Raw genomic sequence first — 24,177 nt, forward strand, 5'->3', positions numbered from 1 at the left:
GTAAGGGTTAAGGAATGTCAGATCATAATTCTGACAAATATTTCCACCCACATACTGTAAATAGCTCTTTTAAAGGAGTTCAAGAATAGGAAATTTAAAAAGTCTCAAAGCATAGACACAAAATAGTGATTCTATTTCTTTATATTTCTGAATTGACTGAATGACAGTGAGCTTTATTCCATTTACAATAAGCCAGGGAAATTATCAAAATGATGTTAGGAAAGAATATGTAATTGCATGGAAAAATGTTCAATCCTACATACATTGTTAAAATAATAAAAAGCATGTTTCAAAACAACATATACATCAACATCTTAATTTTATCATGAAAAATATACATATACACACATGCCACATAAAGCATACTTGTGTCCATATAAACATAAGGGGAAAAGGGAATAAAATTAATTTCTCCAAAATGTTATCTCTAAATGGTTGGATTACTAATGAATTTGTTTTATTTTTGCCTTTCAAGATTTTCCTATTTTTCTACAATGATCATGACTTTTAAAGTTAAAATAGCATCTAACCTTGTGTAGTTTCGTGTGAATATCAAATGAGATGACACTTGGGTATAGCACAAAACTCAGTGCCTACACAGAGTAAGCATTCAATAAACATTAATTTAAATATTCAATGCATAAAAATGCATACATACGGAAGTAAATTAAAAAGGAAATTATGAAATATTACCTACAATTAGCTTCTAAGGTAAAGATAATAATTACAAGGAATAAATGCACTGTAATTCCAGATTAGCTCTCCTAAGATTTCACTTAAGGTGAATATAATATTAACAGGACTAAGAGAAAACTTCATGAAGAGATTTTTTTCAAATAGGTGGGGAAAATCTCTGAATTTGCATGGAAATTCAAATTTTCAAGCTTAAAATAAAATTCTGATTTTAAATAGCATGCACCACCACTCAATGTTTAAAATAAAAATAAAATTTTTAAAATAAAATCTCTTAAGAAAAACTTTTTAACATAGTCCAAAATGTTGCAAAGTAAATAAAGAAAAGCAAATGTTTATGTTTGACAATAACATTCCGTAATTCCAAATATGCAGATCATCACAGAATGTTCCAGAGACAATGGTACATCATGGTCGGTAAGCGTGAGTGTTGCTTTGTTACCCAACAGGAATGGTATAAGCTGAAGCATCTTTCCAAACTATGAGTTCCAGTGATGCCAGGCACAAATGCAATACACTGGTGCTGATATGAGAAACATTGATTGATTTTCCCCCATATATGTACATACAGAAGGTGCCAAAAAATGTATACATATTTTAAGAAAGGAAAAATTATATTAAAATTGTAATACTCAATATATACTGATAACAAAAGATGAATACAGACCACAGAAACACAGAAAATTTTAAGAAAATACTACGAGCAACTATATGCCAACAAATTTGACAGTCTGGAAGAAACAGATACACTTCTAGAAGCATACAATCTTCCAAGACTGAATCAAGAAGAAACAGAAACTCTAAACAGACCGATTACTACCAAAGAAATTGAATCAATAATCCACAAGCTCCCAGCAAGCAAAAGTCCTAGACCAGATGGCTTCACAGGTAAGTTTTATAAAACATTCAAAAAATAATTAACACCTATTCTCCTCAAACTATTCCTAAAAATCCAGAAAGAGGGAAGGCTCCCAAGCACATTTTACAAGGACACTATTACTCTGATCCCAAAACCAGACAAAGACATTACCAAAAAAAGAAACTACAGGACGATATCCCTAATGAACATAGACGCAAAATACCTCAACAAAATACTAACAAACCAGATTCAGCATATTAAACCATATTAAAAAGATCATACACCATGATCAAGTGGGATTCATTCCTGGTATGCAAAGTTGGTTCAATAACCACAAATCAATTAACATGATACAACATATTAACAAAATGAAAAATAAAAATCATATGAACATATCAATAGATGAAGAAAAAGCATTTGACAAAATCCAGCAGCCATTTATGATAAAAACTCTTAGCAAAGTAGGACTAGAAGGATCATATCTCAACATAATAAAAGCCATTTATGATAAATCCACAGCTAACATCTTATTCAATGGGGAAAGGCTAAATCCTTTCCCCTTATGGTCAGGATCAAGACAAGGCTGCCCACTTTCACTTCTTTTGTTTAAAATAATTCTAGAAGTTCTAGCCACAGCAATCAGACAAGAAAAAGAAATAAAAGACATCCAAATTGGAAAGGAGGAAGTAAAATTTCTCTATATGCAGACGACATGATACTATATAGAGAACCCCAAAGACTCCACTGAAAAAACTATTAGAACTGATAAACAAATTTAGGAAAGTATCAGGATAATAAATTAATATTCAGAAATCAGTTGCATTTGTACATACCAATAAGAAACTATCAGAAGGGGAAATCAAGAAATCAATCCCATTTACAATTGCTTCAAAAAAAAAAAATTACCTAGGAATAAATTTAACGAAAGTGAATAACCTGTGCTCAGAAAATTATAAGACACTGTGGAGAAAAATCAAAGAAGATACAAATAAATGGAAACACCTACCATGTTCATGGATAGGAAGAATTAATATAGTTAAAATATCAATACTACCTAAGGCAATATATAAATTCAATGCAATTCTTATCAAACTACCAATGACATTTTTCTCCGAAATAGAACATATAATCCTAAAATTTATATGGAACCATAAAAGACCCCAAATAGCCACGGCAATCTTGAGAAATAAGAACAAAGTGGGAGGTATCATGCTACCCGACATCAAATCATACTACAAGGCTATAGTAATCAAAACAGTAGGTACTGGCATAAAAACAGACACATAGATCAATGGAACAGAATAGAGAGCCCAGAAATAAATCCATTCATATACGGTCATTTAATCTATGATAATGGAAGCAAGAATTTACACTGGGGTAAAGACAGTCTATTTAATAAAGGGGAAAACTGGACAGACACATGAAAAAAAAATGAAACTGGACCACCTCCTTATGCCATATATGAGAACAAATTCAAAATGGATTAAAGACTTAAATGTAAGACTCGAAACCATAAAACTCCTAGAAGAAAATATAGGGAGTAAATTTACAGACATTACCCTGAGTAATATTTTTACTGCTATATCCCCTTGGACCAGGGAAGTAAAAGGAAAAATCAACATGGATTACATCAAACCAAAACATTTTTTCAAAGCAAAGGACACTGTCAATAAAGCAAAAAGGCATCCTACTAAATGGGAGAAAATATTTGTCAATGATACATCTGATAAGGGGTTAATATCAAAATTTATAAAACACTCATTCAGCTTGACACCAAAAAAATAAGCAACCCAATTAAAAAAATGGACGGAGGATACGAAGAGACATTTCTCTAAAGAGGACATACAGATGACCAACAGACATAAGAAAAAATGCTCAACCTCACTAACCATTAGAGAAATGCAAATAAAAACCACAATGAGATACCACCTCACTCCAGTCAGAATGGCTATCATCAATAAATCAACAAACTATAAGTGCTGGTGAGTTGTGGAGAAAAGGGAACCCTGGTGCACTGTTGGTGGGATTGCAGATTAGTGCAGCCATTACGGAAATCAGTATGGAGATATATCAAAAAACTGGAAACAGAACTACCTTATGACCCAGGAATTCCACTCTTAGGTATCTATCTAGAGAAATCCAAGATGCTAATTCGAAAAAATATATGTACTCCTATGTTAATTGTAGCACTATTTACTATAGCCAAAACTTGGAAACAACCGAAATGCTCATCAGTAGACGACTAGATTAAGAAACTGTGGTACATTTATACAATAAAGAAGAATGAAATCTTTCTATACTATAAAGAAGAATGAAATCATACCATTTGCAACAATATGGATGGATCTAGAGAACATTATGCTAAGTGAAATAAGTCAGTCGGAGGAAGACAAATACCATATGATCTCACTTATATGTGGAATCTAAAGAACTGAATAAATGAGCAAAGTAAACAGAAATAGTCTCAGAGATATAGAGGAAAAACTGATGTTTGCTGGAAGGGATGGAGTTGGGGATGAGGGAGAAGGGGAACGGATGAGAAAGCATAAATTTGTAACTACTATATTGCCACAGGGATATGAAGACAGTTTGGGGAATATAATCAATAAAGTTGTAAAGATTTAGTATGGTGTCAGATGGGCACATTTCTTATTAGGGAGACCACTTCATGGTGGTGTAAATGCTTAACCAGTGCACTGTACACCTGAAGCTGAAGCTGAATAATATTGTAGGTTAACTATAATTTAACATATATACATAGTCACGGGATATGGAGTATAGCATAGGAAATAAAGTCAATGGAATTGTAATATATATATATATATATATATATATATATATATATAATGTCAGAAGGGCAATGGATTGGGGGAGGGGCTATCACTTTGTGAGGGCTGAAATGTCTATTGCATTATTTTTAACACCTGAAACTAATAAAAAAAGATATTAAGAAAAAAATGATGAATACAAGTCATGTGTATACATTTTTGGCACCCCAAGCATAATACATATGTATATTAATTCTCATATGTTTATATTCTATCAGTATGACTAATCTCAAGCATTTCTTATAATGATCATGCTCATATTCTTTTACAGCATGTTTTTCTCCAAATTTTGAGCCCTTTCTCATTCTTCGTTTGTCAATGAATTCCCACTGAAGTTAAAAATAATCAAATTTCCAATTCAAATTTACATAGCACTTTTCTTCTAAGGAGTTTAGGTGGCTTTACAACTAGTCTCAAATCTGTTAAATCTTTGTGAGATAGTAGGCATGAAATACTATATAAGCTCACTGGCCTGTAAAACAAAGTATTCTTCCCAGAAGTTCACTGCTGAAGAGTGATGGCAGTGAGGCGGCCATGTTTTTTGTTACTCAAATCTTAACCCAGTTTTTCTCCATCCATTCTATATCACAGCAATTGTTAACTATAAATATAGCAATAATTCATTTTTTTCCGAGCATTTATTGAGTGCCTACCACATGCCAGACACTATGCAAGGCTAGGGAAATTGCACTAAAAGATGAATGAGCCTTGGTACCTGCCTTTTAGGAATTCTCACTTAAGTGAGGGAGACAGACTCCCCATTGATAGCCTACACTAATGCAAACCAGACTGGCTTAGAGCCCAAAGGAGGGAGAAATGTGGATGCAATATTAGAAAGTATATCGAAGCTTACTGCCAATTCTAGAATCTATAGATTCCCCTCAAATATGCATGCTGAAAATGTTCAGACCAAACTGTCCCCTTAGGATTTCTTAAAGTAAGCTGGATTTCCTGGCTTCTTTTCTGCAGCACTTTGGTTTGACCCACCTTTATTCCTAAAGCAAACAAAGCCTTCCACACAAGAAAGAAATGCAGGCTGTGACATTTAACTAGAACGCCACTGCTTACTATTAAACACTTATGAATAAATATCAAGTTTGCACTCAGATACTGGAGATTTTCGGCTCTTAATCTTTGTATCTCAGGGTGCAGCTTAATATCTAGCAGAGTAAATGGGAAACGAATGGTTATTGACTGAATGACTTACAAAGCTACTATTAGTCAATGATAATGGACCCACTAACCAGGAAGGTAAAGGCATCTTGAAAGGTCAAGAGCTACCGTCACTCCTGATAATCAGAAGTTGAATAAATATTACAGCTTGTTTTTTTTTCACTTCATATCCTAGCATAAGTGTTTCCTTTTCTCATTTAATTAAAAATTCTCAGCATGTGTCATTTTAGAAGCTATGTAAATATCTTATCGCATGACTACATAATTTTCTAACCATTCCCATTTTTTTGGAAATAGGCCAAGGTTCTTTTTTATTTTTATGACTATTATGGTGAACATATTTATGCATAAAGGTTTGTATGTATTTCTGATTATTTCTTAGAAGAGGAATCCACAAGTAGGATTTTGAAAGGTCACATATTTAAAGTTCATATGATGTACTGACAAACTGCTTTCCAAAACAGATTAAATTCATTCTTACTGCAGGATATAAAAGTACTAGTTTCACTAGACCTTTGCCAGCATCAAGCAATCTTAATTTTTTTAAATCAACCCTAGTTTGCTAATGTAAACACATTTGACAAAAAAATGGAAGTAATGCTCTTTGCATGTGACAATTTCAAAGCAAAGGGACCCTGAAAAGACTTGAGAAATTTAGAGTCCCTAACTACGTAAATGTTCATATTACATTGAATTCTGGGGCTAGCTTCTCATTCTTGGACTCAGAAACATATGAATATGCATGCATTTTTTTAGGACAAAAATTAAATTTTAAAAAAGTGCTTTAAACATGAAACATACATATTGACCAAACCTCCAAAATCTCTCTAAGAACTCAAGGACTTCCAGGAAGTTCTTTTCCACGTGGATTTTATTTATTTTAACTTCATTGTTCTTAATCATTCTGAGTTAAGGATTGTGTTCATGCCCATCCAGAGAGACTTGACTTTATTAATAATAAACTTCACTTGTGTATTACATCTCCACTCTTTTCTGTAAGCATATGATAATGAGCATATGATATGATAATGAGTTAGAATAATGAGTCTAAAATTCCATTTTATTTCAAGTTCTACTATGTATTTTGTTCCAACACTAAGCATGCCTAAAAACATACCTCCTCAAAAAATAAAAATATACCTCCTCAAAAAAAGTAAACTTCTTGCTCATAACTGAAATTCTCAAGTGAATAATGCTATCTCTAAGATGCCAAGTTGTGAGAATTAAATGACATAATACATGTGAAAACACTCTAAAGAACTATAGAACTTCCTTTCTTCAAGGTTTTTGACTAAGATCCAGCACTCTGAATATCAACTTTTAGAAAAAAGTAAGACGAGCATACAACATGATATAACTCAATATAAAGGGAACTCCGAGCACAGTCCCCCCTCCCACGACCTAAAGACAACACAGGCATTAGTAGGAGTTTGACCTCCTTAATACATAAATACATAAGATATATACATACATACTTACATATATAAAATCTTCCACTATTAAAAGATGTATGCATTTCCAACAATTTTCATAAACACAATCCCCACTGCTAGGAAAAAGGACCAAAAGTGAATGGTAGACTTTTGGGTTTCACAGAACAGTAAAATTCCGAAAACATTTTAGACTAACATAGAGTAAATTTTTAATTTGTCACAGTTATTTAAGAGAAAGAAAAACTAGCACAATTAATGCCATTTTACTTTACCATTTAATCCCTTAAGTTGAATAACATCAGCTTTAATAAAAACTCAGTATATTGCCCATGTTTTTCCAAACTCACAAAAACATTGTCTCAGCATAGCATTGGAAATGACTTACCTAGACTATATTGGACTTAACGGCAGCCACCGTCCCCTCTGCATCTCCATTTCTTGTCCACATTTCCCCTGCTGCTACTACTTTTTGTCTTCCACCCTTTCTCTGCCAACAGGGAAGTCACCTACCTAAAACTCAATACCAAAAACTAAGGTCAAGGGAGAGTTGGCTTGAGGGACACAATGTCCAAAGAGAAAGGGCAAATTTCCAACAGCGAGGACATCTCTAATTTTCCTTCCCTAGTTGGCGAGGCTAAACCAGTTCCAAAAGTAAAGACTTTTCTCTTTGGAATGAAAAGGTAAAGAGGGATAAGGAAGAAAGATAAACTGACTTACTAATAACAGAATGAAGTTTAATTTAATCCTTGTTCAGACGGGGGTTCTTTTCAGAAGTTAAAGTAATAATACACAGAATTTTTATGTAATAAAAATAATCTGCTAGTAGAGGCAGAAACATCTTTTCTTTATCTGTCTCTTATGAAACTGTAATATATGAGAATAACATTTTAAATTGTAAGGTTTGTAAGGTGACTAATATTTTTGAATGTTTTCTTTACTGGGAATCTCTCAAATTTTGCATGGTATTAAAGACACAATTGGAAGAGATGCCATAATTACAGAAACTGACAAGTAAAGAGAATTTGTTTTTTAGGAGCAAACTACCAGTTCTCAAATTAGTGCTTATAGGCTGAGTGCACATGTTTTGCAGTTATATTCATAGAGCACAGATTTTCTACTGCTTTTGATTTTTTAAATACTCCTTTAAAATGTAAAAGACTCAATAGCTAAGCCCACAAGTCCCTATTATAGATCAAAATGTGAAGTGACCTAGGCTTACTTCTAATTAAAGAGGAAAATGATATCTTCTGATTTGGAAATATGAATGCTTACACTTCTCTTGAGCATTGGATAGAAAAAGCTGCATAATTTTCCAAAGCCAGAAACAAGATCAGTATATAACATTTTACTAAACTTCAGCTCTGTACGTTCCCCCCCCCAAAAAAAGGCCATGATCATTGTACACCAGAAGCTAAACATTAATGAATGCCAACTATAATTTTATATATATAATGTGATGGCTCAGTGTGAGGTCGGAGGGATAGTGGATGGGGGGAGGGGGGTTCACAGTGTGAGGGATATAAATGATGAACGTCTAAGTATTACCTTGTCTTGTACACCTGAAACTAATAAGAAAGAAAGAAAAAGAAAGAAAGAAAGAAAGAAAGAAAGAAAGAAAGAAAGAAAGAAAGAAAGAAAGAAAGAAAGAAAGAAAGAAAGAAAGAAAGAAAGAAAGAAAGAAAGAAAGAAAAAAAGAATCAGGGGAATGGAAAAAAAAAAAAAGGCCATGATAAAGGATGAATCCTGTTTCACATTCTCTTCTAGCACACCCCCAGCCCCCAAAATGATTTCAATTACCAGCTAACTTAATCACTCCAGTCACACTCAGTGAAGGGTTCTTCACTATGAAAACCTTGTCTTTCCTTGAATCTAACTCCCATAGATAGTTTTATTTTGAAAATGCTTTCAAAATAGTACAAGGACGTATATGAAAAAATAGAAAACATCACACTCCTGTTTTGCTTAACAATTTAGTCTCAATGATCAATAATAACAATGTTTTTTATATTTTATTTTCTACTGATTTGTCTTCATTGAACCAATTCTGGTGGTCCAGGATTTTGTTTATATATTTGTTTTGCTCCTCCTTTCCTTCCTTCCCTTCCTCCCTTATTTCTTACAAGCTAAATGAACTACATACCATCCTACAATGGGTATTTGTGGTGAAAATGTGAATCAGGATACTATTATGGAGTTCCCTTCCCTCAGAGAGAAAATATGCTACAGATACTAGGTCAAACAGAAACATATCACATTCACATATCTGAGGATCCCTAAATGATACAAAACTTTTCACACTTGTATGATCCAAGAAGAAAATGGATACTGAAGTACATCCCAGAACAGCTAATTCTTAATCTATTACACATAATTGCACCCCAGTGGAGTCGCTAAGGGTATTCACCCTCTCTTTCCCTCTACTGCTGAATAATGCCCTCCAATCCACGGCTGCTCAGATCCCATGACTATTCCTCCTTTCATTCAACAAGTGTGTGCCAGGCATTGTTCTAGGAACAATGGTGAGCAGAAGTAGTGATGGTCTCTGCCCAGTGGAGGTTATGTTGGGTGGGAAGAGGCCTGTTCTTACCCAGCGTTGATCATTCCAACACCAACAGGCAGTGGAGAGCAACTCTTATGTTGGTCCACTGCTAACATTTGCAAGGTTCGGGCAAGAGTACAAATAGAGGCTCACCTCCATATGTCTAAATATTTAAAGGCTATAAATTAAGCGAATAAATCTGGACTATTCTCCTACCTTGACCTTCAAAATGGCCTGAAAGGCCAAATCTGAATTGAGAATTCTAACCAAAATGTGGGGTGCCAGAGGTGCCAGGCACCCTTCTCTTTCTACCCCCAGGTCCATGTAAATACTACGAAGGACCTTACCTGTGCATACTTATGGGCACCCGATCCAGCGCTTCATGTTTTATTCCCACTTCCTACAAATAGCTGCCTCTTAGACCTTTGGGCCTAAAAGAGCATGAACACTAGCTTTATATCCTGTCTGTCCTCAATAGGAACACCCCCAGACAGGCCCAAGCAGGCCCCAGAAGCAGGCTTGGGGCTTGGGGCAGGAAATCCAGTACCAAGAGTGCCCAGAGGGTATTCCAGAAAGCAAGGCACAGGCTCCAGATGGATACATTGCCTCACCATGTGGACTCCTTGCCCTATGGAGACAGGGGTCAGAGAGGAGGGCCCGAGGAAGGGCCTCTTGTCTAGTTCTAAGGACAGCAGTTTGTTCACAAAGTATAGAGGCAGGAGATTAGATTCTTCAGTATCAGTCAAGAGTCACATTGAAAGAAAGAGGGACAGAGGAGTCAGAGGAAGGAGTCAGGAGCAAGGATAAAAAACATACTATCCTGATGCCACCACCTGATCCCACCACCCTCCCCAATCTTGTGTTGCTCCACCCAGATGGTCAACAGCAGCAGAGAGAAGGAAAGAGGCAGAGGCCCAGTACTCTGTTGTGGCAGGATAGTTGTTTCCCTGTAATGGCTGAGTTGAGTACACAGCCCAGAAGAATCAGGTGGAAAGAAGGGAAATAAGAATGGAGGTGGAAGGAAACTGGTATTTATTAAGCATCTACTCAAGGCTAGTCCAGCCCAGTTCAGAGGCACAGAAACACAAGTACAAAAATTACCAACATAAGTAGTGCTTAAAAAGTTGTTTGTTAAATTACACAATTTGGGGGAGAGATCGAAGATGGCAGATAGATAAACACTGTGCCTATTCCCTTCCATGAACACACTAAAATTACAACTAAAATATAGAACAATCAACCTGAAAAACTAGCTGAAGTCTAACCAAACAGCAGTCTTATAACTAAAAATATAAAGAAGAAGACACATCCAGACTGGTAGGAGGGGCAGAGACGCAGAACAGGTCCCAAACCTCCCTGTGGTGGTTGAGAATCAGGAGGGACTCCTCGGCCTCAGAGGTTCCCCCAAGAGGAGAACCCCCTCACTCGATCCCCAGCCCAGAGTACTGGTGATGGGAAGAGGAGTTCCCACAACATCTGGCTTTGAAAAACAATGGGGATTCTGACTGTTCGGGTGGGATGCAAGCCTGCAGGAAACCCAGCATCCTCTTAAACGGCACTCACACAGACAGACTCAATCTCTCGCAGGCACTCACCTTCAGCTCCAGCGGAGGGATTGTGATTCAGGGGGCCTCGAGACATACCGGGTGCAGACTGAGATGTGTGGCTTCAAGGGAAGGACTGACTGGAGGACAGTCAGCATTTTCTTGGTGAGAGGGCCATTTCCTGTGCTGCTGGCAGGCGAACGCCATCTTTCCTATGTTGAGCCCACCCCCACAGGCCAAATCTGATTCTGATTGGCCTGGTGAGCTCCACTGCTCTGCCCTGTTGACTCACCTGGGACGTCGCCCCACCAAATGATATGGTAATAACCGTGTATAGTGCTAGGTGGATACCGAACTAGTTAGGGAGATCACCTCTTAAATTATATAAATGTCAAACCCCTATGCTGTACACCTGAAATTAATATAAAATAATACTGAATGTCAAAAAAATACATTATCAACATATTGACCTTTAGAATAAATTGATTTAAAAGGACAGTAGCCATATATGCACACTTCATGATAACTAAGTTGTTATCTATAACATTAAACACTTATCATTTGATTCCTTCTTTATCCTAAGAGCATGCAAAGAAATAAACAGACATATAGACACATATGCATATTTAATTATGGGTGTAATAGGAATAGAATTGAATTCACTAACAGAAATTCTGATTCAGCAATTTATCAGACTTGGAAGTCACTAAAAAATAACTGGAACTTTGGAATTACTTCCATATAATAATTGGTAATAAACACTATTACATAGGTTCCTTAAGTGTATAATGAAGAACAAATTACATATAATAAGTTATCTGAAAGCATAATGTTGAGTTTAGGCAAGTCATAGAAAAGGCAATCTTACAGTGAGTTAAAAAATTAAATAACAGAAATGAGGCATGTGTTGTTGATTGTTGTTGTTTTCCCACTGCTTTCTACCTGGTAACAATAAAACTCTTACTCAAGAACAGAATCTTTTTTTTTTTAATTACACGGTTTTTTTTAGAATGTACTTTCCCCACCACAGGCTTTGCTCCACTCTTCATGAGCCCTTCTACAGTAGGACCACCAACCCAGAGATACTCACTGTCAAATCAATCACAGATGCTTCTAATTTGAGAGCATCCCATGCTTGCTTTATTCATAAATGGCAGAGGCCATACAATGCCTAGCTAACCAGTGGTACCAGGACTCTGGTATGCCCATTCCCAATCATAGAGAGGCAGTACAGGTTCTCCTGAGCTCGCCTGATGGATGCTTCCACCTAACTAATTCTCCTCTCAGTCCCTCAAGCCAGAAACTCCTGACAGGAAGGTTATCTCATGTGATCACCACAGCAGTTACCTCTCCTTCCTCTTCCTCTATCTATCTACCCACCAGGCAAATTCTATGGGCTTCGGGAAAATGCTTACAGGTCCATGCCAGCCCATTGGCCCATAAACCTTCTCATTATGTTACATTCTATGTCATACTTACATCTATAATATAATTCTCCCCTTCCTCCTCCACAGCAGCCCTCACCCTCACAAGAATTCAAGTTCTTTCTCTTTTTTTCCCGACATATCTCTTTTATTTGACTTGAATTATTTGTTTACTTGTGAGTTCTTTGGGACAGAAGGTATATGTTCACAACTTATGTATCATGCCCTCAAATACTGGGGAAGGACTTTTTGAACATACCTTCCATGTTCATGAACTGTTCTTTTTACATGTATTTTCTCATTTACTCTTCACAAAACTTTTCAACCATTATTATTATCCACATTTTTATCCACTGAGCACAGAGAGATTAAGCAAGATACTCAAGACCACAAACCTAGAAAATGTGTGAACACACCAGAGTACTACGTGTACCAGTGAAACTCCGAAGTTACTCTCCTCCCACTGCATTAGTTTCCTGCCTGATGAAAGGCTGACTCTCGAGAGTCTTATGTATCAGTATTTGGCCACTTCATGCCTTAAAAAGTGTGTTAAAGGTTGATCCCCAGTAATCAGAATAAAATATTATATTAATAAACATACTTTATGGTTTAAAAGAACTTTTAAAATAAGTTTTAAACCCCAAGACAGCAGAAACAAAGAATTCGTAATAATAAAAACAGTAATTAATGAAAGAGAAAACAAAGAAAATAGCTTGATTAAAGACAGTGCTTTGAAAAGACCAATAGAGCAGACAAATTGCAGGCTACTCTGATTTTTTCAAAAGAAGAAAAACACAAATAAGCAACAATAACTTAAGCGAGAAAGAGGATACAGCGGCTAATTTCAGTATTAAGAGAACAGTACAGGTGTATGCCAATAAATTTGAAACTCTAACCCAAATGGATAATTTTCTACGAAAATATCAATGTATTAATTCATTCAACAAAAACATTACAGATGACCTTCTATGTGCCAAGCCGTGGGGCTACCACAGTCAACAGAACAGATGACATCCCTCCCATTGTAGGGAGGGTCAGAGTAGGGTTGAGGGACAGAAATAATTATTAATAGATAGCTTGTCATATGGTGAAAAGTGCCATGAAGAAAAATAAAGATGGGTTTGGTCAGTGGGGAGAGATAAGGAAGGGGTTTCGGCTTTCCGTGCAGTAGTCAGGGAAAGGCAGAACAATGTGGGCCTAAAGGGGACTAGAACTTACTTGGCTTGTTCAAGTACTGTGGGGAATAAAGCAAAGAGGTAACATGATCTGACGTGTACTTTACAAAAGGCTTTGTAGGTCAAAAAAGACCCAGGAGAGGTGAAAATACTACATAGACCAATAAGTATGGTAGAAATTAGAAAAGTCATTTAGAAAAAAACCTACCTCTAAAAAATAAAATGGGTCCCGATGGCTTTATAAGTAAGTTCCATCAAGCCTTTGAAGAACTAATAATCTCTATATGGAAAGCTTCTGATCATTTAGGAGGTTCACAGAATCTGCAAAACAAACCAGACAAGGATACGTATACAGGATATATATATATATATGGCTCTCCTCCCACCTCCACCCTTTGCTCTAGCCCACAGCAGAGTACACACACACACACACACACACACACACACACACCTATTTTATAGGCCAATATTTTCCAAACCTGTCATTCATTCTGGTACAACCTTCGTAATTTTTAACATATCCAGATACCACATATAGTACATATAAATTTATTTAATTAATGTTGATTTTAATTGATTGGCTACTCTAAAAGATAAATTTATATTACTATCATAAATGGAAAACCAGTATCACTTGTCAAAAATACGTATGTGCATACTACCTAAGAGTTCATTCTTCCAGTACTTGGTACTGGCATATGGACCATATTTTGAGAAACAGTGCTACAGGCCAAACTCACTTATGACTCTAGGTATACAAAAATTTTAATATAATATTAGAAAATCTAATACAGAAATCATTTTAAAGAACAATATATCATGTTCGATCAGGTTTTACTCCAGAAATAAAAGAATGGCTCAACATTGGGAAATCTATTTACGTGTCTGTACATTAAATATAATATATGCACACATATAAATAGAGACACAAGTAGAGAGAGTACAAACCACATTGAAAACCATTCACCATCTCTTTTGAAGTAACACCCAACTTATAGGAAAAAAAGCAGGCTGAGGGGTGTTATGTAATATGACCAAGGGCTTAGAGATCATACATTTAGAGCAGTGATTCTTATTCTGGGATGATTGCCCACACACACACACCACGGGACATTTGGCAATGTCTGGGGACATATTTTATTGTCATAACTGAGGTGACTGCTATCATTATCTACCGAGCAGAAGCCAGGGATACTGTTAAACATCCTACAATGAATGCAAAGGACAACTCCCCATGACAAATCATTAACCGGTCCAAAATGTTGATTGATACTGGTAAGGTTGAGAAAACGTAGCTTAGAGGAAAGGCAACATCTAACTCCAAATCTATTTGCAGGTCCATGGCTCTTTTCACTACATTGTACTGCATCTCTATCCCTGAACATTATGGGAAAGATGCATTTTGAATTCCAAATAACCAACTCTAGAACTTACCTAAACATTAAACCTAACTGAAGAGTCATGATTAAAAGAAAGGGTATCTCACTCTAAGAGGAGTCTTCTTCCCCCAGTGGAACTATACGTAAGAAGAATTAACCCATTCCTTCCACCACCAGGCAATGGTCAGATGGTTTCAGAGTTATCCACCAAAACATTTGTCCAGCTACTTTTCTTCTGTGACATTAACATTCCTCTTTGACTCTAATATGTTCTGGAAACCAAGATTCATTGTTTTAAACTGTCCTGGGAAATTTTATAATACACTAATATATTTTAAAACCTGCTTACACCATTTATACAATTTATGTTGGGGAAAAAAACAGACTACTTTAAACAAGCAGATAATTTTATCCCTCTGCAACTTATTCTAATAGAGTACTGATTTCAGAAACAATGGAAGGAGACACAAATACGTTACTTTATTTTTCTTCTGTTAAATCTTCTGAGCTACTTTTTGTAACCTGTTTTCTACTCCTTTACTACAACTACAGAGGGAAGAAAAGAACAGGTAATAAGTGGCCCTGTGTCTGATACAGAAGCATGGGTCCATCAGTCTCTGAGTATATTCAAGACAAACAAGTTAATATTTCTACTCTTCCCAGTGGTGCAGCTAAAATACAAATTATAAATCTAAACCAGTAAACATTTCCTTCAAGATCACAATTGAAGATCCTGCAAAAGAAAGCTACTGGATTCTCACTGCAGCTGAGGCCTATGAAGTGTTTGACTTTCAAAATTCATGGATAATAAAAAGCACCAGTGTGTGTGGAGGGTTGTGTGGAGGATGAGTAGGTGGAGGTATAATAAGAAAGAACAGTATTTTTTGTTCCATAGCAGATTTAAGTCCTCTATCCTGGAGCCCCACTAATAGTTTTGAGGATATGCAAATTACCCTAGAATGCACCTCCAACTTTCTGCCTCTCTGCCTTCCATCCCCATGTTACCCAAAATCTTAGTTGGGGATAAGCACTCTTGTTTCTGTCACTCCTCCTCCATTTGGCCCACCTCTGAAGAGTACTCCATTATTTCCTACAGGATTTCTTTTTATGAATATGTTCATCTTAAACTTTCAAATAAACACAATTATTACTCTGTAAAAAATGTTGCTACCAAAGTCGGAATAAAAATAAATTATTAAATGTTTAAATAAGCTTCTTGTTCAAATATAAAAAAACAAAAATTTTTTAAAGTTTAAAAGTCTTGTTAGATTTTCTTTAAAAATGTTGCTTAACTGTTATACTTCATAAAGATACTGACTTTAAAAAGGAGAATTTTAGTTGTCATTTTCTACAAATATGGTGATCAGAGTATTATTTTTTCTTACTCATCCATCTATTTGTTTAATGGTGTGATAGAAAGCCCAAAAGAGCTATGGACAAGCAGTTCTAATTATTGTGCAGCACTGCAGTTTTAATTAGTATGAGACTAATTTAATGGTGACTTATTTTCCCCTCAGAATTATAACAAAAAGCAATTAGTAGTAAGAACTTCTCCCATACTGTCTTGAAAAATCTCTAAAAATGAGACTTTGTAATCTGACTGATAATATAGGTACAGTAAATAAATTATTTTTGGAATTATAAAATATTACATTACTAAATATGAAATCACAAGTACCAAAAATGTAATTAATAAACTTATCAAAACATCAATCAATATTTCCATTCATTTTCTGGAATAATTGAAATAGGAATGGACTTTAAATTAAAATTGACTGCTGCACTGTACATTGCAGAAATGCAAATGAATTCCATGACCTACTCTCAAGCCTACTATACCAATACCTTCATTTCATTTATCCAGCAACTATGTGCCTAACGTATGCCACATAGGATAGAAGGATTTGAGAATTCAGTGATGAACACAGCAGAGATGGCCTAGCATAGAGCCTACAGTTTGGTAGTAAATCAGTAAGCACATAAATAAGTACATGATTACAAAGTATGATAGGAGCAATGGAAGAAACAAAGAATGCTATGAAAGAATATTCCAGAACAAGGAAGATATACAAAGGCAAAACTAGGGGTATTGCAAGGTTAGCATTGCATGAGAAAACTGTAATTTTTCTGTATCCCTAACACCAAGTCCAGATCATAGCACATAGAGGAAGTTCAACAGAAGTCTGCCTCAGGACAAGAATTGATTCAATTTATAATCGTTAAAAAAATAAAACACAACAGAAAATACACTTAATATTAATAATAGCTCCCATGTATTTAAGTGCTTTATGTATACCATCTCCTTTAATGTAAACTTCAGACCTCTGATGTACTTAATATCTGTGTTACAGGGGAGGAAACAAGGCGGGGAGAGGCTAAGCAGCATGTCAATGTCCAATCTCAAACCTTGAGAAGGTGGTGGAGTCAGGACTGACACTCCCCATCTCATGTGAAACTGACTTTTCTCTGCCACCCGTTCCACTTCCATAGGTTCACCAGTACAGCAGACATGCAAAGCCACTGTCTTCACTGTCTCCCACAGTTACACATCAGTAACTCAACAACTGTACATAAATAAATACAGAAATACAGAAATAAATACAGAAACAAACACAGAAATAAATCAAAAATAAACAGAAGAGTGTTGGCAACTTGCTTCAGCTATAACATCAGCATGTTAGTCTACGTTCTGAGGAACGTTAGCATACTTTATTTTTTGCAAATACAGAGGTATAAAATTCCATTATAAACTGCTTGAGCAAAAGTAGTAATTTATGCTAGGAAACATTTTGTCTCCTTGCCATTCAACTCTTGAGATCAGTCCAGACAACCCCTGATGGCAAAAAGGCAAAAACTTCCTGAAACACTTAGGGAAAGACAGATTCAGATTCACAGACTACGGTGTTTCTGACCTTTTCCTTGCTTCTCGAGGTCACAGGGGTAATTAGATTTAAGGGAAAAATGTTTAAGCCAGAAAATCATCGTGATGGGAATTATATGAATGGGGCATCTTTACTTTTGTGTTTTTCTATATTTTCTATGTGTCTTACAAGTAAACAAAAGTGCTGCTTTTTATAATTAGGGTGGAAAATGCTATAAAGTTTTTAAAAAGAACTAAGGATCTCCTTTCATCAATAATCTATATAGCACATACTTAAAGTTGAACATAACCCAAGTATTATATTATCTGAAATTTACTTCAAAATGCCACAGCAGAGCAATATACATATGTGTATTAGGCATATGTGTATTAGGTTTTATCTTCCCCTTAATTGGGACTGCACACTCCAATGGTGGTCAGCTGACACCGACTCGAGAACCACACCCCCAGAGGCAGCCACTTCTCTCCGCAATCAACACGGGTGGTTCTGAGCCTAGGTGTTGTAGATGTTAGAGACAAGTTTTCCTTGGCAAAATTAGTGGTGTTTAAGATGTGCAAACTGATCTCTTCCATGAACAAAAATCGAATGACTAAAGGCAATGTGGAATGCTGCATTGGATTATAGAACTGAAAAAGGATATTAGTGGGGAAAATCTGGAGTGTAGCTAATACTAATGGGCTTATATTGATTTCTTAGTTTTGACAAATATACCATGGTAATATACAAGGCTTACAAAAGAAGAAATAGGGAAAGGAGTATATGAAAACTTTGTATTATCTTTGCAATTATCCTGTAAATCTTAAATGATTACCAAAAAATAAAAATATCGTGAGTACACAGACTGTGACATTGATTGGCACTTTAAAGGCCGGGCATAGGGTCGCTGTTCCAATGGGCTCCTGTCCACTCAACCCTAGATAGTTAACAAAGTCTTTCTGTTGAATATTGTTGCAACTGCCCCAGGAAAACCTATCGTGTAATGTGCCCCTAAGGAGCACCTGAAAGGACAGATTGCTGGGAACTCAGAGCTTACAGAACAGGCTGTATGACTGTTCTGTACCTTCTCCCTCACAAACATGTTTAGGAGCAACGGAATGAAGTCTGAAACTTGCTTTCATCAGACCCCAGTAAGAAAATTACTCTTAACTATTGGAGGTTAGAGATGTTTACCTAAACAAAGGAGCCTAATCATTGCTCATGAGCAGAAGGGCTTGGGTCAGTTTGTAATACAACACTCAGTTTTTCCACTGTAGCTTTTAATGACGAACGTGTATCAATGTTCCATGGCTGTGCAGAATAGTTAACATGGAGACAGGTAGGTCCGAGGGAATTCAATCTAGTTAAGTCTAATATTCAGCTCCCACAGGAGGAAATACATGGATAATAATCCACTATATATGACAAAATTATTGATAAGGACAGAAAAATTCACTGTGAACAGAGAAAGCTAGCTAAAACATAAAACAGTGTGGTTTTAGGATATGTAGACGAAAGTATGTGAGGAAAGCTAGGAACAAGCTTCCCATTCCTTAGCATTGCTCAGATCCCTACCAAAACCCAATGGCCGTGTGGCATGTGAACACACTGGGAGGGTTCAGACAAACAGAAAAGCATTCTTTCATTTCATCTTCACCACAATCTAATAGAGTAGGTATTATCATTCCATTTTACATATGAAGAATCGAAGTTCTCTTGTAGGTAAGTATTAACAACTGGTCCAAGCTCACAAAGCTAAAAAAAAAAATGGGGGGACCAGAAAGAGACTAAAAGCTGTCACTTCAAAGCATTTTCTCCTATCCTGCACTGTCTCCCTTTTATTTCCTCACTATTGTGAAGGGAGTACCAAAAAGCAAAACCTACCATTAGTTGCTAACTCATAACTGATTTTACCTAGGAAACTTCTAACAGAGATAATTATAAAGCATTTTCTTCACAGTGTTTCACAAACTTATATATGAATATTAGGACATCATTTTAACCCAGCTACTGTATATGACGTAAGTTGTACTTGCCAAACTTGGAAGTTCACTCAGGGTTTGAGGCAATGCTGAAAGCACGGCAAATGGCAGGAAAACCTTCTTGGAGTGTCAAATTTTAACCAGTGTTGAGTAATTTAAATCACTGTTTTTATGTTAAAACAAAAGATGTATTATAAAGTAGAATACAACATCTGCATGAATATTAAAAATAATAAATTTCAGAGAAACTTGCAACAGAACACTTTGAACCATATTTCAAGCCCCTAGAGAGATTTATAATCCTCTCCTACAAGTATTTCAGTATAAATTTTCAACAAACATTAAGTGATTTTTATGTGCTGGTTAAAATTTTACAAGCAGTCATGTAAATTAATGCATAAAGAAAGCTCACAGACATATGTACGCAATTGAATCATTTAAAGAGATATAGTTAAAAGTCCATATCATTTTTATTGAGGGAAGAATTTGGCATGTTAAGTGATGGCCTAAATGATCTCCTGAAATTACAGGTGCACATTAATCAAAGATACCACCACCAGTACAACAGCCATCACTTCCATCATCAACATCTATCAAGCCCTTGCTGTGGGACTCATTTTCTATAATAGAAGAGGAAACTGGAGCATTGAGAGGAAAGCAGCTCTACTCAATCTATGCACAAAAGATTAAGGAATCTTTATCATTGCACTTATTAAATGTTGAAATACTAAAATTTGGAAACATGAGAATCTTCGTGTGACGCATTTACCACGCAATGAATTACTTATTAAGTTAACACTGGTGCCTACATTATTGAAAATCGACTAATTAATGGAAAACAGAGGCAAACGTACTATTTTTTAATTACACAAATTACAGAAAAGCAACATTTCTACCATCCCGTTCTCTACCGGGAAGGTAAAACACACTCCGTCTCCCACGTTAAAAAATGGCTTGCTGCTCGAAGCAACCAAAAGCTAATAGGTTTTCAAAGTCAGTGTTGAGAATCAATGGCAGAAGCACCAAGACTAGAACCCTAGTCTCCTGGCATTATAATCCTGGCCCCATCAACCAGAACATGATGCTCATTGAAAAAGCAAAACAGAACAAAACAAAAACAGGCTTTTCCATTGTGCACATTCAGGGCATTGTCAACACCTCACTGCTTCATTGTTCTGCTCATGCCTCATCAGAGCAGTCACCATTGTGTGTTCATGCCTGGTTCTTTTCCTAGTGCTAAGAAAAGCCAGACGAGAGAGAATTCTACATCCTTATAACTCTTCATTCTCCAGAACTCCAAATTCACTACTTCATCATTCCTTCAAAGGCTTGAGTAAAACGGTAAGAGGGGTTTTCTCTGATATGTATTCGTGAAATGCCTCCAAAACAATCTGGTAACATTTCACCTCTCTGTGCAGGAAGTTGTGGTTATCCAGAACTGAAAGAGTGATTTGACTAATGACAGCAATGCTGGCCATGAGGTTCTCTAATAGCTTTCTCAGGAACCGAGACGGAATGAGGGTTAGGGTTATAACCACATGTATAAACCACACCATAAGAAATCAATGTTCCTACACATAATTAAACTAACATTTAGGACAAAAAGAATGCTCTAGTGCTGAGAGAGAAAACCATCTTATTTGAGGAGTTAACCCTGGTACTCAAAGAGCTGTTGGCTTTTGTGGATTCCCAAGTGAGGCTAGGAGTGATCAAGAATGATATATTGGAAGGGGAATATGAAAACATATCCAGGAGGAAAAATATACGTTGCTGGCTCCCTTCCCAGTTTGGTAAGGGACTAAATTTTTTTAGTAACAGAAATGCAAATAAGTTACTATAAATTCATTTAAAGGCATTTTATTAATATTATGAGGGAGTCAAAGTAGATTATAGTCCTGACACTAATTCTCTTTTTGATCTTAGGCAAGTCCCAACCTACTTGAAAAGCATTTCTCTATCTGTCCGATAGGAATAATAACCCATTGTGCCAGGCTCAAAAGTCTATAAGGATAAAAAAATTAATAGGGAAGTATGCTGGAAAAAATACAAATGAATACTAATAGTTGTTACGACTACATGGTCAGGTCCTTAAGCCAACAAGCATGTCTCATGCACACTCTCTTTCCCTCTTTAGGAGGACTGGAATCCAAACATGATGACCCAACTTAAACCACACAGAGATGAACAACACTACACTTGGGGATGGTGGAACAACAATCTGGAAAGCACTGAAGCCTGTGAAGCACAACGATGTCTGGCCACCTGATCCGTTCACGGTGGGACTGTCACATGACAAACACACATCTCTGTTCTTCTGACTGCTGTATTATTGGATTTCTTTGTTATAGCAGCATACCCTAACTAATACAGTTGTTGAGACCTACATACAAATGAATCTGTGAAAATCAAATCCCAGTTACAGACCTGTTTTGCTTGATCTTACAATGTTGGCCTACACAGTACTTCTTATGTTTGTTTAATTTTTACTTACATGTCAACACTCAAAAATCAGATTTCATATAATAAACCAAGGTTCTTTATAAAAAGATCAGAATATCTGGCAACTATGAATTTTCATTTACAAATGGCAACATTTGAGTGGAACTGAGTAGACATGCCCTCTTTAGAGGGGGCATGTCCCCGCAACCCCAGTTCCCCACAACCGTTCCCCAATTCCCCACAACCGTCCACCATTACAAGAGGCCTGCTTTATTCATTTTGTTTTCCTGTTCTAAAGCCCTAGTAAATATGTGACTTCACAACCACTCATCAAATAATCTTGTGGACATTTAAAATTCTTGAGATTTATATAATGCTATGAATTTTAGGCCTGCAGAATAATAGACTAAAATAGTTCATTTCTGCCAAACTCTTCTCTGTGAAATTTTGCCTACTCACTATATTATGCCTAACAGATAACCATCCCTACAGAGTCCAGACCACCACATCCTCTCACCTCGATTATAACAACAGACAAACTAGACTCCCAGCACTCCATCTTGCCCACTCATTGCCCATTCATTCATGGCATTAAAACCAGAGACACCATTCTAAACTGCAAACTTAATTCCCTCCTTTCCAACTGTTCACATTTACCTTTGGATAAACTCTAAACTCCTTAACATAGTTTGTGGAGCTGTCAGCTGTCTTGTAATTTACTTTAAATATAATGAGAGAGTAAAAAATAAATAAATACATACATACATACATACATACATACAAAAATACATTTATATATAAATATATAAGTGCATTTATATATATAACTATATATAACCAGATATAACTATATATATATATATATATACATATATATATATATATGTATATATATATATGTATATATATATATATATTTGTTACCTAATTAGGAATTCACTCCTGTTAGCATTGCAAAGGCCCTAGTCAAGTGTCCATCCTCCAGTAGCCGGTGTACCAAATCCTGACTGTTCTATGCAAGTCACTGTAATTTGTGGCCTCTTTGTTGCAGCACCTTAAATTATACCATAACTTTGTACTCAGAGATTTTCAGTTCCTTAAGTACATCATGTTCCCTCTTACCATAAATTCTCCGCACAGGTTCTTCCCTTGGCCTGGGACTCTCCCACCTTCACACCTTTACCTGGCCAACATCTACTTGAGCTGACACTTTCTCTGAGAGGTCATCCCTAATCTACATATTCCAATAGCAGACTTCTTTCTGACTTTTAGCAATCACTGATACACCAGTGGTTCATTAATTAGTATAAGAGATACTAGAAATCGTTTTCATTGATGAAATGAGTGATCAAGATAAAAAGAACCTGAGCTTCAGACTGACCTTTAAGAGTAGAGCTGACCTATGTAGAGTGGGGATTGTCGGTTGTATTTTATGTGTGAATGTACTTGATTTGTTTTCTTTGTTGTTGTTGTTGTTGTTGTACTTGCTAACTTTATTTGTGCTGAAACTGCCCTACCAGGGCCCAGCTTAAGAGGCACAAGATTCAACATATCCAGAAGCCAACTCTGGACCAAACCAGAGTACTACCGGGTTTGACCTACAAGTCACCCACGGAAGGAGGGCCCTAAGACTCAGGAGTACTGGGCACAGGGCTGGTGGAGCTACTCTCAGTGTGCATTTGTGCAGGAAAGAACAGAAACTGCATGGTCTCTCTGAAAACTGTCATCCAGATCCCTCAGCCCCTCGCATTTAAATCTACACTCCCAAATTCACTCTGGGCACCAGGTGACTAGCGCTGCCTGTGCACTAGGCAGGGAACTCTTTGGCACAGCGGAGGACAACCCGGAGAT

The 24,177-nt window shown here is 36.3% G+C and overlaps 1 protein-coding gene across 3 annotated transcripts in view; it reads right to left on the reverse strand.

Annotated features, from left to right (window-relative positions):
* The window catches only part of HECW2 (HECT, C2 and WW domain containing E3 ubiquitin protein ligase 2), a 338,658-nt gene that overhangs the window by 258,140 nt on the left and 56,341 nt on the right, over positions 1-24,177 (reverse strand). For 2 of the 3 annotated variants that reach the window (XM_081052010.1, XM_081052008.1), the window contains exon 1: positions 13,877-13,977. The exons of the other annotated variant lie outside the window; for it this stretch is intronic. The gene's annotated coding sequence lies outside the window, so the exon portion shown is untranslated. Of the gene's footprint in view, positions 1-13,876; positions 13,978-24,177 lie in introns of those variants that run through there. 3 annotated transcript variants of the gene reach the window in all.

Source organism: Rhinolophus hipposideros (assembly GCF_964194185.1).
Source record: "Rhinolophus hipposideros genome assembly, chromosome: 6".
In the NCBI taxonomy this organism is placed as follows: Eukaryota; Metazoa; Chordata; class Mammalia; order Chiroptera; family Rhinolophidae; genus Rhinolophus; species Rhinolophus hipposideros.